Source organism: Budorcas taxicolor, chromosome 2 (genome assembly GCF_023091745.1).
Source record: "Budorcas taxicolor isolate Tak-1 chromosome 2, Takin1.1, whole genome shotgun sequence".
In the NCBI taxonomy this organism is placed as follows: Eukaryota; Metazoa; Chordata; class Mammalia; order Artiodactyla; family Bovidae; genus Budorcas; species Budorcas taxicolor.
The window spans coordinates 62,937,926-62,951,597 of NC_068911.1; the positions used below are offsets into that span (position 1 = coordinate 62,937,926).

General features: G+C 39.2%; 1 protein-coding gene across 5 annotated transcripts in view; it reads right to left on the bottom strand.

The window, feature by feature from the left end:
* The window catches only part of OSBPL6 (oxysterol binding protein like 6), a 158,544-nt gene that overhangs the window by 108,420 nt on the left and 36,452 nt on the right, over window positions 1-13,672 (bottom strand). For all 5 annotated transcript variants that reach the window (XM_052654694.1, XM_052654685.1, XM_052654702.1 and 2 more), the window contains exons 2-3: window positions 5,709-5,887; window positions 4,866-4,928 (exon numbers count right to left, since the gene is read on the bottom strand). The gene's annotated coding sequence lies outside the window, so the exon portion shown is untranslated. The remainder of the gene's footprint in view (window positions 1-4,865; window positions 4,929-5,708; window positions 5,888-13,672) is intronic.

The following is a 13,672-nucleotide window of genomic DNA, read 5'->3' on the forward strand; positions in this document are numbered from 1 at the left end:
CACTTTCAGACTATTTATTTTTCTTCTCTTTCTGGACCTGCACTATAATGAAGGGTAGACACTAATAAGCGCATTCAATGCAGCACAAATTGATCCACCAGCCACAGAGTACAATCATCCCACTGTCACTCCAGAACCTCTCCTGCTGAAGATGGAATGACTTGCAAATAACTCAAATTATTGGTGGACTAAAGATTTAATACGCTAAATCTCACTGCCAAGAAACATATCAACATCAATACCAAAAATGGAGGTGAAAGAAATTCAGTTTTTGACCACATACATAAATTTTGGAAGCTCAAAAATAATGATAATGATAAAAGATATATAAAATTCTACATTTTTTTCCCTCTACAAAAATAGAAAAATTATTAGTAGTAATGCTGAGATTATTCATTTGAAGAGAAAAGAGATACAAATATAAAATCACATAATATTAAAACTCCATAAGGTTGAAAAATTCAATGTCAACTTATAATTTTTTATTTTAAAATATATATATTTCTCACTCTGTTTCCTAAAAAGGTCTGGAAACACTGACAACCAATAAGAATGAATACCCTTAATGCCCAGACTGTAGTTTCTAAATTCCATTTTCTACTAAAAGGAACCAGAGCTCTTTGTAATAACTGATATAACAGATTCTTAGACTGGGCTATGAAGTGAACAAGAGGATCTTAAAGTATCCCTTTGAACCAAAAAGTGGGGGTCAAAAAACCTAATAGGGCATGGGTGCCTTTGGGATGTTCTTTATCTTGATCTGGGTGCCGATTATATGGGAATACTGAGTTTGTGAAAACTCACTGTGATTCACTTATGATGGATTCTCTTTTCCATATGTATTTACAGGAACCAATCTGAAGGGGTTCCCAAGGAACAAAGAAGTTTTTATTTGAGCATTCTGGAAAAAATTAAAAGTCACTATATTTTGATAGTCAACTAATCAAAATATACTCTTAAAATCCATGGATTTACAATGATCCTCAAGAAAAAAAGGAACTCTCCCCCTAAAAGAACAAAGAAATATCTCTGATCACCTTTTAAAGAGAGAAGTCAAGTGGAATGGTATCAATACTGCCAGTTCTCATTGGATATTGTCTCCATTTCTATTACCTGAGGGAGAAGTCTTGTGATCTTCATAACAGCTAAAAGGGAGCAAACATCAACTGTCTTGCTGTACCAGAACCGAGTACTCTTTCTCTTCTTCCAGTGTCTGCCTATGTCATATTTGTTGACTGGTTAGCTGATTTACAGGCTTCCCTTGCGGCTCACCTGGTAAAGAATCCACCTGCAATGTGGGAGACCTGGCTTCGATCCCTGAGTTGGGAAGATCCCCTGGAGAAGGGAAAGGCTACCCGCTCCAGTATTCTGGCCTGGAGAATTCCGTGGACTGTATAGTGCTGGGCGACTGAACTGAGAGACTGAGAATAGTGCATGGGGTCACAGAGTTGGACATGACTGAGCGACTTTCACTCACTAGCTGATTTACTGGGTTTACCGTTTTCACCACATTTCAACCTATTTTATATGTCAGTAATGACTCTCAAGCACCTTGGTTCCATTTTTTTGGGCCTAGTTGTTCTTTCCTCAGGGAGTTAAGGAAAGTGGAACGTGGAACTAATAACAGGAATGCCAAGGAAAAAAGAGATAAAGGGGCTTTCTGAAAGCATTTATGACCATACATGTTGTTTTTGTTGAGTCGCTATGTCCTGACTCTTTGTGACCCCATGAACTGCAGCACGCCAGGACTCCCTGTCCATCACCAACTCCCGGAGTTCACTCAAACTCACGTCCATCGAGTCGGTGAGGCCATCCAGCCATCTCATCCTCTGTTGTCCCCTTCTTCTCCTGCCCTCAATCTTCCCCAGCACAAGGGTCTTTTCCAATGAGTTGGCTCTTTGCATCAGGTGACCAAAGTTTTGGAGCTTCAGTTTCAGCATCAGTCCTTCCAATGAATATTCAGGACTGATTTCCTTTAGGATAGACTGGTTTGATCTCCTTGCTTTAACAGGCACTCTCAAGAGTCTTCTCCAGCACCATAGTTCGAAAGCATCAACTCTTTGGCACTCAGCCTTCTTTATGGTTTATGGTTGATCCAACCCTCACATCCGCACATGACTACTGGAAAGACCATAGCTTTGACTATATGGACCTTTGTTGGCAAAGAGATGTCTCTGCTTTTTAATATGCTGTATAGGTTGGTCATAGTTTTCCTTTCAAAGAGCAAGCTTCTTTTAATTTCATGGCTGCAGCACCATCCACAGTGATTTTCAGTTCAGTTCAGTTCAGTCGCTCAGTCATGTCAGACTCTTTATGACCCCATGAATCGCAGCACGCCAGGCCTCCCTGTCCATCGCCAACTCCCGGAGTTCACTCAAACTCACATCCGTTGAGTCAGTGATGCCATCCAGCCATCTCATCCTCTGTTGTCCCCTTCTCCTCCTGCCCCCAATCCCTCCCAGCATCAGAGTCTTCTCCAGTGAGTCAACACTTTGCATCAGGTGGCCAAAGTACTGGAGTTTTAGCTTTAGCATCAGTCCTTCCAAAGAACACCCAGGACTGAGCTCCTTAAATCTGCCATTGTTTCCATTTTTTCCCCCAATCTACTTGCCATGAAGTGATGGGATGGAATGCCACAATCTTAGTTTTTTGAATGTTAAGTTTCAAGCTAGAGAGTTTCTCGTTTTCCTTTTTCACCTTCATCAAGAGGCTCTTTAATTCCTCTTCACTTTCTGCTATTAGGGTGGTAAGTGTGAAAGTCACTCGGTCATATTTGACTTTTTGTGACCCCATGGACTACACAGTCTCTAGACTTCTCTAGGCCAGAATACTGGAACGGGTAGCCTTTCCCTTCTCCAGGGGATCTTCCCAACCCAGGGATTGACCCCAGTCATATCATATCTGAGGCTGTTGACTATACATGGATACACACTAACTCCAAAAGAGGAATGGAAACAAACCCATTTCCCTAAGGAAATGAGATGCCACTTACTTGCTTTTTCTTTTTAAGAAGAGTTTAATTTCTTTTTTATATAGTCAAGTCACAAGTCATAAATGTATGGAAACAAATTTCCAGTTACTTTAGTCCCATAAACTTAACCTGATAGTCAAAGGGACTCATGTACACTTCATTTTCATGTATGGTCAAGTATCAAGAGATACTGGGCAATACCTAAGAGATCCCATGAGATAAAGCAAAAGCAGTGTAGCCAGAGGACAGTAAACTACCAGAAATCAACATCCAGTCCCAGTAGCCTTCTTTCTTGTTTGCTTCAACATTAAAAATGAGCATTTTGAGACCTAAAATCTGCTCTAGTAAGAGGCACTATCCATTTGAAAAATGAGGTGCTGGGATAAGAACCACTGTTTTGGGATCAAGTCAGTTTCCCCCACCTGTAAACTATGATCAAATAAGTAATGTTTGGATTTAGCCAATGCAGACAAAAAAGTGCTATGCCCATAAGGGCCCTATAATTTAAAATGTGTTCTTGGTTAAGGCTCTTTATTACTATACAAAAGCTTGATTCAATATCAAATTAAGAGGAACATTACAGCAAGTAATTTAGTCCCCAACAATATAGAGTGATCAAAGACGGGGAAAGAGAAATTTGTGATTAACTACAACCCACTGTGCTTGAAGATGTATCTGATTTTGATGGTGAGATTTCTCAGTGTCAAAAGTTCTGTGCATGTAGATGGCAGAGTATACAGCTCAGGGATTCACTCTGGTGTCCAAAACGAGTAGTGGCCTAGAAGATGGACTCAAAATCCTGTAAGTTAACGTGTTAGTCACTCAGTCATGTCCAGCTCTTTGCAACCCATGGACGGTAGCCTGCAGGGCTCCTCTGTCCATGGAATTCTGCAGGCAAGAATACTGGAGCGGTAGCCACCCTCTTCTCCAGGGGAACTTTCCAACCCAAGGATCAAACCCGGGTCTCCTGCACTGCATGCAGATTCTTTACCATCTGAGCCACCAGGGCAGCCCAAATGCCTACAGATGTCATTCGAAAAGAAGGCAACCCAATGAATCCCCTTTCCTTCCTGGACCAAAACAGTCAGACCAGGCAATGGAACCGTTAGGCTGTGACACATCAGACTCTGAAATGACAACCTCGGGGCTGGAAAAAATGATTCAGACCTTATCACCAGGGAAATTAGATTTCCCAGCTAAGAACCATGGGCCATCTGGCTTTGTAAGTTTTCCTTCTTCATAGGCAAGCCTGGCAGGTGTTAGCTTAATCTCAGAAAATCATCACTCTCACAGGGCACAAATTTTATATAAATAGTAAAATGCCAAAAGAGAAAGCGAATGAAGACTAAGGGAGTGTTGTGTGTAAACTACGGGGGAGAGGCTTCATGTAAGGAGAGAAGAAACTAATCTGAAAGCAGAAATCTTACCTCAAAAGCCTATAGACCAGGCAGGTAACATACAAGGCTGGTTGGTTAAGACTTAGGGGAAGGTAAAGACTACCACATTTCAGTCCTTGAAATAGTAAAAAGACCATATTTTTTAATCATCCAAGAGAAGCCAGGTGTGTGTGTGTGTGTATTGCGTGTATATCTTATGTCAAGTATCCAGATTACCCAATGTTGGCAATTAACTCAATTTTTAAAAATAAACTTCTATAGATTAAAAAAACTATGCCTAAAATTTGGCCAGTAGGCCACCAGTTTGCAAGCTATGCTTTAGAATTTAACTTTAAATAATGCAATAAATAATAAGCAGAAAGCTCCCATTGTACCACCGCCACCACTGCTGCTGCTCTTGTGCCTCCAAGAAAATAAGGGTTTGAGTAGAGGATAAACACTGCAAAAGATCCCCAAGAGTAATGATGGTACATCCTCCCACTCTGGGGGTCACCGACCTCAGAAAGTAGAAAGCTTCATATAACCGGGAAGGATGGGTCCAAACGGTGAAGACCCTGGGCCTAAAATGTCAAATAGCGTATGTCAGGTGGCTCTGAAAACAATAACTGCAAATATCAAAGACGACAAGGAGCCCATAGTGAGCACTGCTGGTATATTATTTATTTCAGCCCCATGCACAAAAATAATACAATCGTCTATTCACTATGAAAGATTATAAAAACTGGATGCATTTTAAGAATGTGTACAGCATGCATATATAATGAAAGCAAGGATAATCTTTCAGCCATTTTCGGGATTAGGTCTGCAGGCTCATCACTCAAGAAGGGAAGGGGATCATCTTATTCTCACATGATGCCAGACATCAGACAAAAAGAGGTTCAATATTTTGGCATGTTTTTTACTTCCTATCTTTAAGAAAATTACTGCAGAACTTTTTATTAAGATGGCTAAACATGACTAGAATTACCATGCCTTATTTTTGGATCTGACAGACACGTAAAAAAAAGAAAAAAAAACAAAAAAACATGTTCCTGAGATTTGGTAATATTTCGGTAATATTTTGGTAATAATCTTTTGCTGCCATTGAGCACTGACTAATCTAATCCTGCTTTTGATTTTTTTTAAGATTTTTTTTTAATGTGGACCATTTTTTAAATCTTTATTAAATTTGTTACAATATTATTCCTGTTTTATGTTTTGGTTTTTGGCCGTGAAGCATGTGGGATCTTATTTTCCTGATTAGGAATTAAACTTGCACCCCCTGCATTGGAAGGCAAAGCCTTAACCACTGGACAGCCAGATCCTGCTTCTAATTTTAAGCTTGCATTATCCTAACTCACCTTGTAACTGGGGGTCAAAGACTTCTAGGTTGGCTTTAAGGTAAAAGCTGTTTGAAGCAGATTATCCTCAGGAGCCCGTAGCTTTGACTGGAGAATTTGGTCTGTCGACCAAGGCTTCTGGGGTTATCTGGTAAATTACGAGTGGTTTCTCGATTTCCTTTTGCAGGAAAGGGCAGAAGCTGAAAAAGAGAGATACTACAGTTGTATAATTCGTCTCCATAGACCTTTCATGAGCCTCTGTGGCCAACAGAAAATTCTTTCCAATTTATCTTTAGAGGAGAAAGTTCATAAGGTGTGGCATTTGAGATTTTTACCTCCTTTGTTCAATCTTATGTAATCTCAAAGACATAACCACTGGGCTCCTGAGCATAATTTATATCTTACCCACAGTGGGGAATAAGAAAACTCTCAACTTATAGAGCGAGTATTTTCTAAAAGGAAATGAAACATATTTTCCAGAAACATGTTTAAACCTCCAATTAAATGTAAACATCAAAGAGATTTTATTTTTAAAATCTGTACTGGATTATAGCTGATTTACAACGTTGTGTTAGTTTCAGGTGTGCAGCAAAGTGAATCTATTATGTATACATATGCCCAGTCATTTTTAGATTCTTTCAGTTTTTTAAAACAGGCACTATGAAGTGGTTCCACTGCACAAAAATGTACAGTCCCAATATCCTAATGAAGACCTATTAATGGTCTCTCATTTGCCCTGAGTAGAATTATTGCCAAATTCCTAGAACAATGCTCTAGCAAAGAGAGCTAACTATACTAGCAAAGCATAGTGTTCAACTTGGCATCATATCTCAGAAGGCAAAGAAAACAATACTTTATGAGAAGACAAAAGCATGTGCACTTTAAGTTTTTTTAAAAAAGGAAAATAAATATCTGACCCTGAAATGTGACAATAGTTTTTTCCTCAAGTCTCATACCTCTCTCTAGCAGCCTTGTTTATTCACAAGGTAGCTTTAAAAATGACTCCTCAGGTCTGATTATCTTTCAAGCCTATTCTTTCATTCTGCTTTAGTTTTTTCTCATTTTACCTATGGAGAAGAAAAAAAAAGCAATACACATATACTGAAAAAATAGGACTTAAAAGTGCAAAAGATTTCTATCTACTTAGTATCTTGTGTATGGTTGCTCTTTAAGTATCATTTTTATACAAAAAAGTGTTTGTTCATTTAGAGCCCCTTTAACTCTACAAAAAAAGCTTTTTAAGTCTCCACTGTGTTGTAAGACAATTCTGTGCATCTTATAATTACTAAATAAAATTTAATTAAATTTAAATTTGATTATGATGATGACACAGAAGAACTAGGGTTAGCATCCATCAAGATTATTTTTGTATGCTCAGCATTATATGTTTATTTTCTGCAAACACTACTCAATCTATGCTTTTTAATCCCATATAATTATAGGCAGACTGAATATGAATGGTCAGCTATAGAAACTCCCCTATACTGCAGTTCTTTGCGTGCACTTCCCTAGTCTTATTCTGCATAACTTCTGACTATCCTGTAATAGCTAATAGGAAGGTAAAGGAGAACAGAGGACCATGGGGTAATAGCAAAGTTTCCTCTCTTTCTGTGTCCTCCAATCCAACAGCAGACAAAAAGGAGAAGGGTGGTTGAATCTTGCTAATCGTACCTAAGGAATCGCCCCTCCCTCCCACATCACACACACTGCGTGCACGTCCTGTGTCTAGCCTGTGTGAACCGCACCTTGGCCTGGGTTCCATTTTTCACTTCACTCATCTCTTTCTGCATAGTCTTTGCTTATACATTCTTCAAAATCCAGCTCAAAACCACAACTTCCAACTCTTTCATCGATATTCCCAGCTAGAAAGGAGTTTCTCATCATCACACCTGGTACTTTGGTCAGTTCTGACTAATGTGAGTCTGACCTGGTCTTTCATGCTGCTTACACCTCTCATCTCCTTACCAGGCTGTGCTGACTCTGGAAGCAAGGACCAGACCTCAGTTTCTTGTACACTGTAAGTGTGGGAGTTAAAAAGTGAATTTTACAAGTTTTCTATTTATATGTACTTTGCAAAAGGTATTTCTGAGACTATAATTAATGTTTATACAGACATTCTGCATCATTTTCAAAAGGACAACAACCACTATATAGGGTAGTGCCGTCTATAACCTTCGGGGGACTGACCGTGCTACATTAAAAATTACCAATCTATCAGTACATATTTCACATAAAATCAAATGTCCCTGATACCAGAAATATTAGGAATAATCATTTTAATTCATCTTCAAAAACTTCATTAGTACAGAAAGATTTGTATTGTCACATTCAGTTTCCAAATTTCTGGGCGACGAATTTATTAAGTTTTATTCAAAGACCAGAAAGTTAACCAAGTGGCAACTAAGCTTTACTTTAATAAGGAACTATAAAGGATCTTGTTTTACCTTGCACATAAACTGCATACAGGGCAGAAGTTCAAAGGCTCTAAGCTTACAAAATTCAAGTCTGATTACTCCTTGTGACAGTACACGCTGAAGATTAATTCCCATAACCCTCATTAAAAAATAAACTCAGAGAAGGGAAGATGTAGTTTCTTTTTAAAACTATAACCAAAACTGACACTTTAAAAGAAAACATTATATCTGCTTTTTATCAAAACACACTAAAGGAATCATGTTCTAGCTCAATGATAGCCTCTGCAGTTTGCCCACCTGCTCAGCTCTTAATAAATTAATACTTGGAAAGGTTGGAAAGGCTGATTTGAACAAAGTCTTTTATGCTAGACAGTACTTGAGTAGGTGTCTCTGCAAAATCTCATCAAGGGAGTTTAGTGGCGTGACAAAGCTTCCTTCTGAATGGCTCATTCAGCAACCAAATGATCCATTATCTTTGCAACAGAAGTTTTCCTGTAAATTATGTGACTAATCCTCCTACAGCCTGAATTTTGCCCACCAGACACCATGTTCTTATCTAGTACAGTCCCCACACAGTCTACTCATGTCTTATTCAAGCCCCTCTACTAAGCACACGATGTATTCTACCAAGGACTAGAGTGTCCCTCTAGCACTAAGTCAGTGCAGAGAAAGGAGAGGCAACTCCATCACTCTCTAAAATACTAAAGAAAAGATTCTTAAAACAATAAAGGCAATAAAGATGGCCAGAATAACCAGAAGAGTGTATTTACACAAAGCTGGCAGTCTCCATAGCAAAGTCTATTTTACAACTATTTTCCGTATAACATGTGGCCCACGGTTTTGATTCAATGTGCACATCACTTCCACGAAGGAAGTTTAGTCGTGACATAGGGTTCACTTCAGTTCAGTTCAGTCACTCAGTCATCTCCGACTCCTAGCGACTCCATGAATTGCAGCACGCCAGGCCTCCCTGTCCATCACTATCTCCCGGAGTTCACTCAGACTCACAATCCTAAATTGCTTTCCCAGAAAACAGTAGCCCAAGACACCATGTAAGACCCTTCTTCATTATCTTGCTTACCTTGTCTACTGTCTCCATTAAATACCTTAGTTGGTAAAAGGATTTATTTTGCTTTTCTCTCTGGCAGCAATGTTTAGACAAAAAATTGATTGTTCTCTTTTTACCTGTGATAATCTCAATACACTGAGACTTTTTACACTGTGTCCAAACCCCCAGAGAGTACAGTTTCAGTGCTACAACCCAATAGAGTTCATGGAAAACATGTGCTGAGGTAAGCTCCCAAAGAAAACCAAGACTCCAGGCACTTTCACCTAGCAACTATGGTGGCCTTCTTGTCAATAACGGAAGAGCAGACTTTTAAACTGAACATTTTTCTAATCTCATTAATCCCACCATGTATCACAGAAGTTAAAGGGCATTTCATAGAGTAAGGAAAGCATATGAAAATCAAGCAAAAGGGAAGGACAGACACAGTACTGAGTTTAGAGTACAAAGAAGGACAACGGGGGAAGAAAAGGCAGAGAGTGGGTTTGAAAGGTCTTCTTCAAGGCTGAGGAAAGACCAGATTTCACTGGGTGGGCTGTAGAGGGCTGAAGTGGAGTTGAGAGTAGAGGAGTTATGTGATTATGCTTCAGGGAGGCAGAACCAGGAGGACACGTTGGAGGAAAGAGAACCCGGACACAAAAGAGAATCTCGGAAGATAAAGCAGCCAAAAAGGGAGGGCAGAGCTGCGGAGGAAAATGGGCATTCAGGAGGAACAAGCGAAGAGCTCGTATTTGAGAGGGCAGAATGGGGTCCCCGTTGTCCTCACATATTTCTTGTTTTTTAACAAAATAATGGAAAATAAAGCACATCTGGAAATACAGCCAATATTTTATAGTAACTATATGTAGAATATAACCATTAAAAATTGTGAAGTGCTACGCTGTACACTTGAAACTTATGTAATATTGAACACCAACTACATCTCAATTAAAAAAAGAAAAGAAAGCACTGCCTTTTTTTTTAGAAATACGATTGCAGTATAAGATATGGTCAATATGCTAACAAACTAAAATAGTGTACTCAACACAAAACATATTTTTCTCATTCTGTTACATTATCTATGATCTAGGCCAATTTTCCCAAATTTTTTTGGTTTGTATTTAACTTGGCTGAAATTGAGACATATTTCTCTGAGGGTAGGGAAATGTAACATTTCTGCAACTCCCAGAAGCTGAGCACAAGGAAAGGCCTGGTACCTATTGAGCACTCAAAGAAAAAAAAATTCTTCCACATTAAACAGCTCTGTTAAAACGAACAAAAACTCAGATGACTGATTATATAGGTAAGAATTCTGATTATTGATTACTTAAAGGGGTCTTCAATTTTATTATTCCCTTGACAATTTCTGTTATATATCCAAACAACACATATTACAGAAATCATTCAATGGTTCTATTACATGATTCAAAAATTTTCTTTAGTATTTTATTTAAAAGAGAACCTCCTTAACTGTAAAGCTTTGGACAATTCCTAATCTTTGGAAAATCCTAATTTTCCAAAAGTCATATGCTATAGAGGATGAGTCAGCATTTTCTCTGTGAAGGTCCAAATTAGTAAATTAAGCATTTTAGGTTATGTGGGCCATGCATTGTACCACTTAATGCAACTATTCAACTCTGCCCTTGTAGCACTGTAAAGCAGTCACCACAGGTAATATGTAAATGAATGATCATGCTGTATTCCAATAAAACTTTATTTACAAAAATGTAATAGCTCATATTTAGCCCATGGACTGTAGCTTGCTGACCCCAGTCTAGCAAATTATCCCACTGTGGCAACCTGGTATGGTTTCATTGTTCTTATCTAACTGGTGTGCAAAATTCTGATAGAGTAATTAAAAAAAAAATTACTGGGAAAAAAGGCTCCAAGAAAAATCTCCACTGCTGGTGTAGTGATAAAAGGGAAAACAAAATGAAGAGGTTCTAAGGAAGGGATGGATTCAAGGAGACATGAGAAGTTGGGGTAAATTAAGAATATAGAGTTGATGATGTCTCAGATCACTGGAGAAGGCAATGGCAACCCACTCCAGTACTCTTGCCTGGAAAATCCCATGGAAGGAGGAGCCTGGTGGGCTGCAGTCCATGAGGTCGCTAAGAGTCAGACATGACTGAGCAACTTCACTTTCACTTTTCACTTTCATGCATTGGAGAAGGAAATGGCAACCCACTCCAGTGTTCTTGCCTGGAGAATCCCAGGGACGGGGGAGCCTGGTGGGCTGCCGTCTATGGGGTCGCACAGAGTCGGACATGACTGAAGTGACTTAGCAGCAGCAGATCACTGCTAAGAGAGTCCAACATATATTCTAGGTGGAAAAGGAAAATATGACTCATGAAACCGTTTCAGGAAGTATTCCAATTAGTGCCAAACATGCTTATTAATTAGGAGAAAACATCAGGGAAAATTTACCCTATTAAATAAAAATATGTTTAAGAAATGCATGAATCTTGATAGAATACTCACGTGAGAAAAACCCAGGGAATTTGGAAATTTATGCAAGTCTCCTATCATACTTTCTTCATGACTTCTGATGATTATACTGTATTAACTTGATAGAACAGAGGCAAAAGTAAGGAAATAGTATCATCAAAGCTTACTAATCTCTGTTTAAACCTGTAAAAAATTATAACAAAAACTATCTTAATTCAATTACATCAACTTAAGGAGGCTACCACTGATTTACCATTGAAAGTGACTTACTAGTTCTATGCAAATTCCTTCTCTGGGCCTCTGGTTCCTCATGCGCAAAATGCAGCCGGTTCCTGGAGGTGTTTGAGGATTAGGCAAGCTAATGCCCACAGTGTTCAGAACAGACCCAGCACACAGGAAGTGCTCAAATGCCTCAAGGCTGCTGCTGCTCCCCTGATTCACCTCCCCAGCCAGCTTTACCAGATACTCCTCCTCTGCCCTTGTCTTTTCATTCTGGGCTCCCCTGGGTGGCCCTGACTCACCCAGAGGGCTTCAACCTACCATTTGCTAGAGCAGCTAAATCTCTCTCTCCAGTGCTGAGTTCTTTTCCAGACTGCATTTCCAGCCGTACAGTAGACAATCCCATTGGTATATATCATGGCACCTGAAACTCAGCAGGCCAAAAAATCAAGCCCCAAATCTTTCTACTCTTGCCCCTTTCCTCTCCTTCGGTTTTTGTTAATGACATCACTGTATATCCTTAAACCAAGCTAGAAATGACACTTACTTTTAACTATTTTATGTGCGACTTTCCCATTTAACTCACCCCGGGTCCCCTCTCTCACTTCTATCTCCTAAACATCTTTCAGAGACATGGTTCTTCTTGCCATCTCAGATAGATCTTTTCATATCTGCCTCCTGACTTCTCTGCTTCTAATCCTTCTCTCTTCCAAGCCATCTTTCATTGTCATCAGAGTCATCTTTCTTAAAACATATATTGTATCATGTTATTCTCAATTGCTTGGGGGAAGGGGCCCACAGATCTACACGTGAGCTTCAGGGCACCCGGGAAGCCTCTGAAACTGAATACAAAAATTTGTGAGCCCTTGATTTTTTTTTAAAGGTCTCTGTCTGAGAAAATAATTTTTAAGCTATTTAGCAGGGTACAATGTGCAATCCTAAATTGCACCTTAATCACTCTCTCCATGTTTTAGACACAGTGAACACCACACGTTCCTACAAACATGCACATCAAATGCCCTTTCGCCTCCTCAAGCCTTTGCATGCTTGTTTGCCCAACCTGTGATGCTCTTCTCTGCCTGAGCATGAGCACTTGAGCATCCTTTAAGTCCTGGCTCAGGCCTCACCTCTGTGAAGCCTTGCCCTGCCCACCCCAACCCCTTGCACAGAGAACAAAAGAGATGCTAAATAGATTCTGGGTGTCTGTATAAAATACCTCGACCTGAAACTTCTTAAATTCAAAGCTTCATACTATACAAAATAAATTGCCTTAAATATTTAGACGCGTATTGTATTTCCTTAGTGTAGAGACATAGTTAGATTTTAATGAGATCAAGAGTAAAGACCCAGCAACCTAAGCGCCTAGGTTCAAATCCTGATTTAGTCAACTACCAGTAATGGCAAGTTACATAGCTTCTCAATGCCTCAGTTTCAAGATCTGTAAAGATGGAGAGAGTAACAGTACCTACCCTTCAGGATTATTCTGAAGATTAAATGAGGTTATGTGTATAGTACTGTGTAAGTGCTTGTCGTTATTGTAATTAGTTTTGAAATCAATGCCCAGGACTAGAGGCTCCAAGAGATCATCAGAGAGCAAAACTAACTGACCTTGCCATATAAGCCTCAAGCTTTAGTCTACTGAATTAATTAGCCAGAGAGCACTAACAATAATGGCCCTTTTCACTAACATTTTTATCAAGTGAAAAGTGTTCCAAGTCTGATAAAATTCAGATGCTTTTCTTTGTCTCCAATAGCTAAAAAATATCAGCTCAGAATATTTCCAAGGCACACACAGGTAGACTAAAATAATCTCTTTGAATAGGACAGAACAACAACAACAAAAAACCAGGGCTACTCTT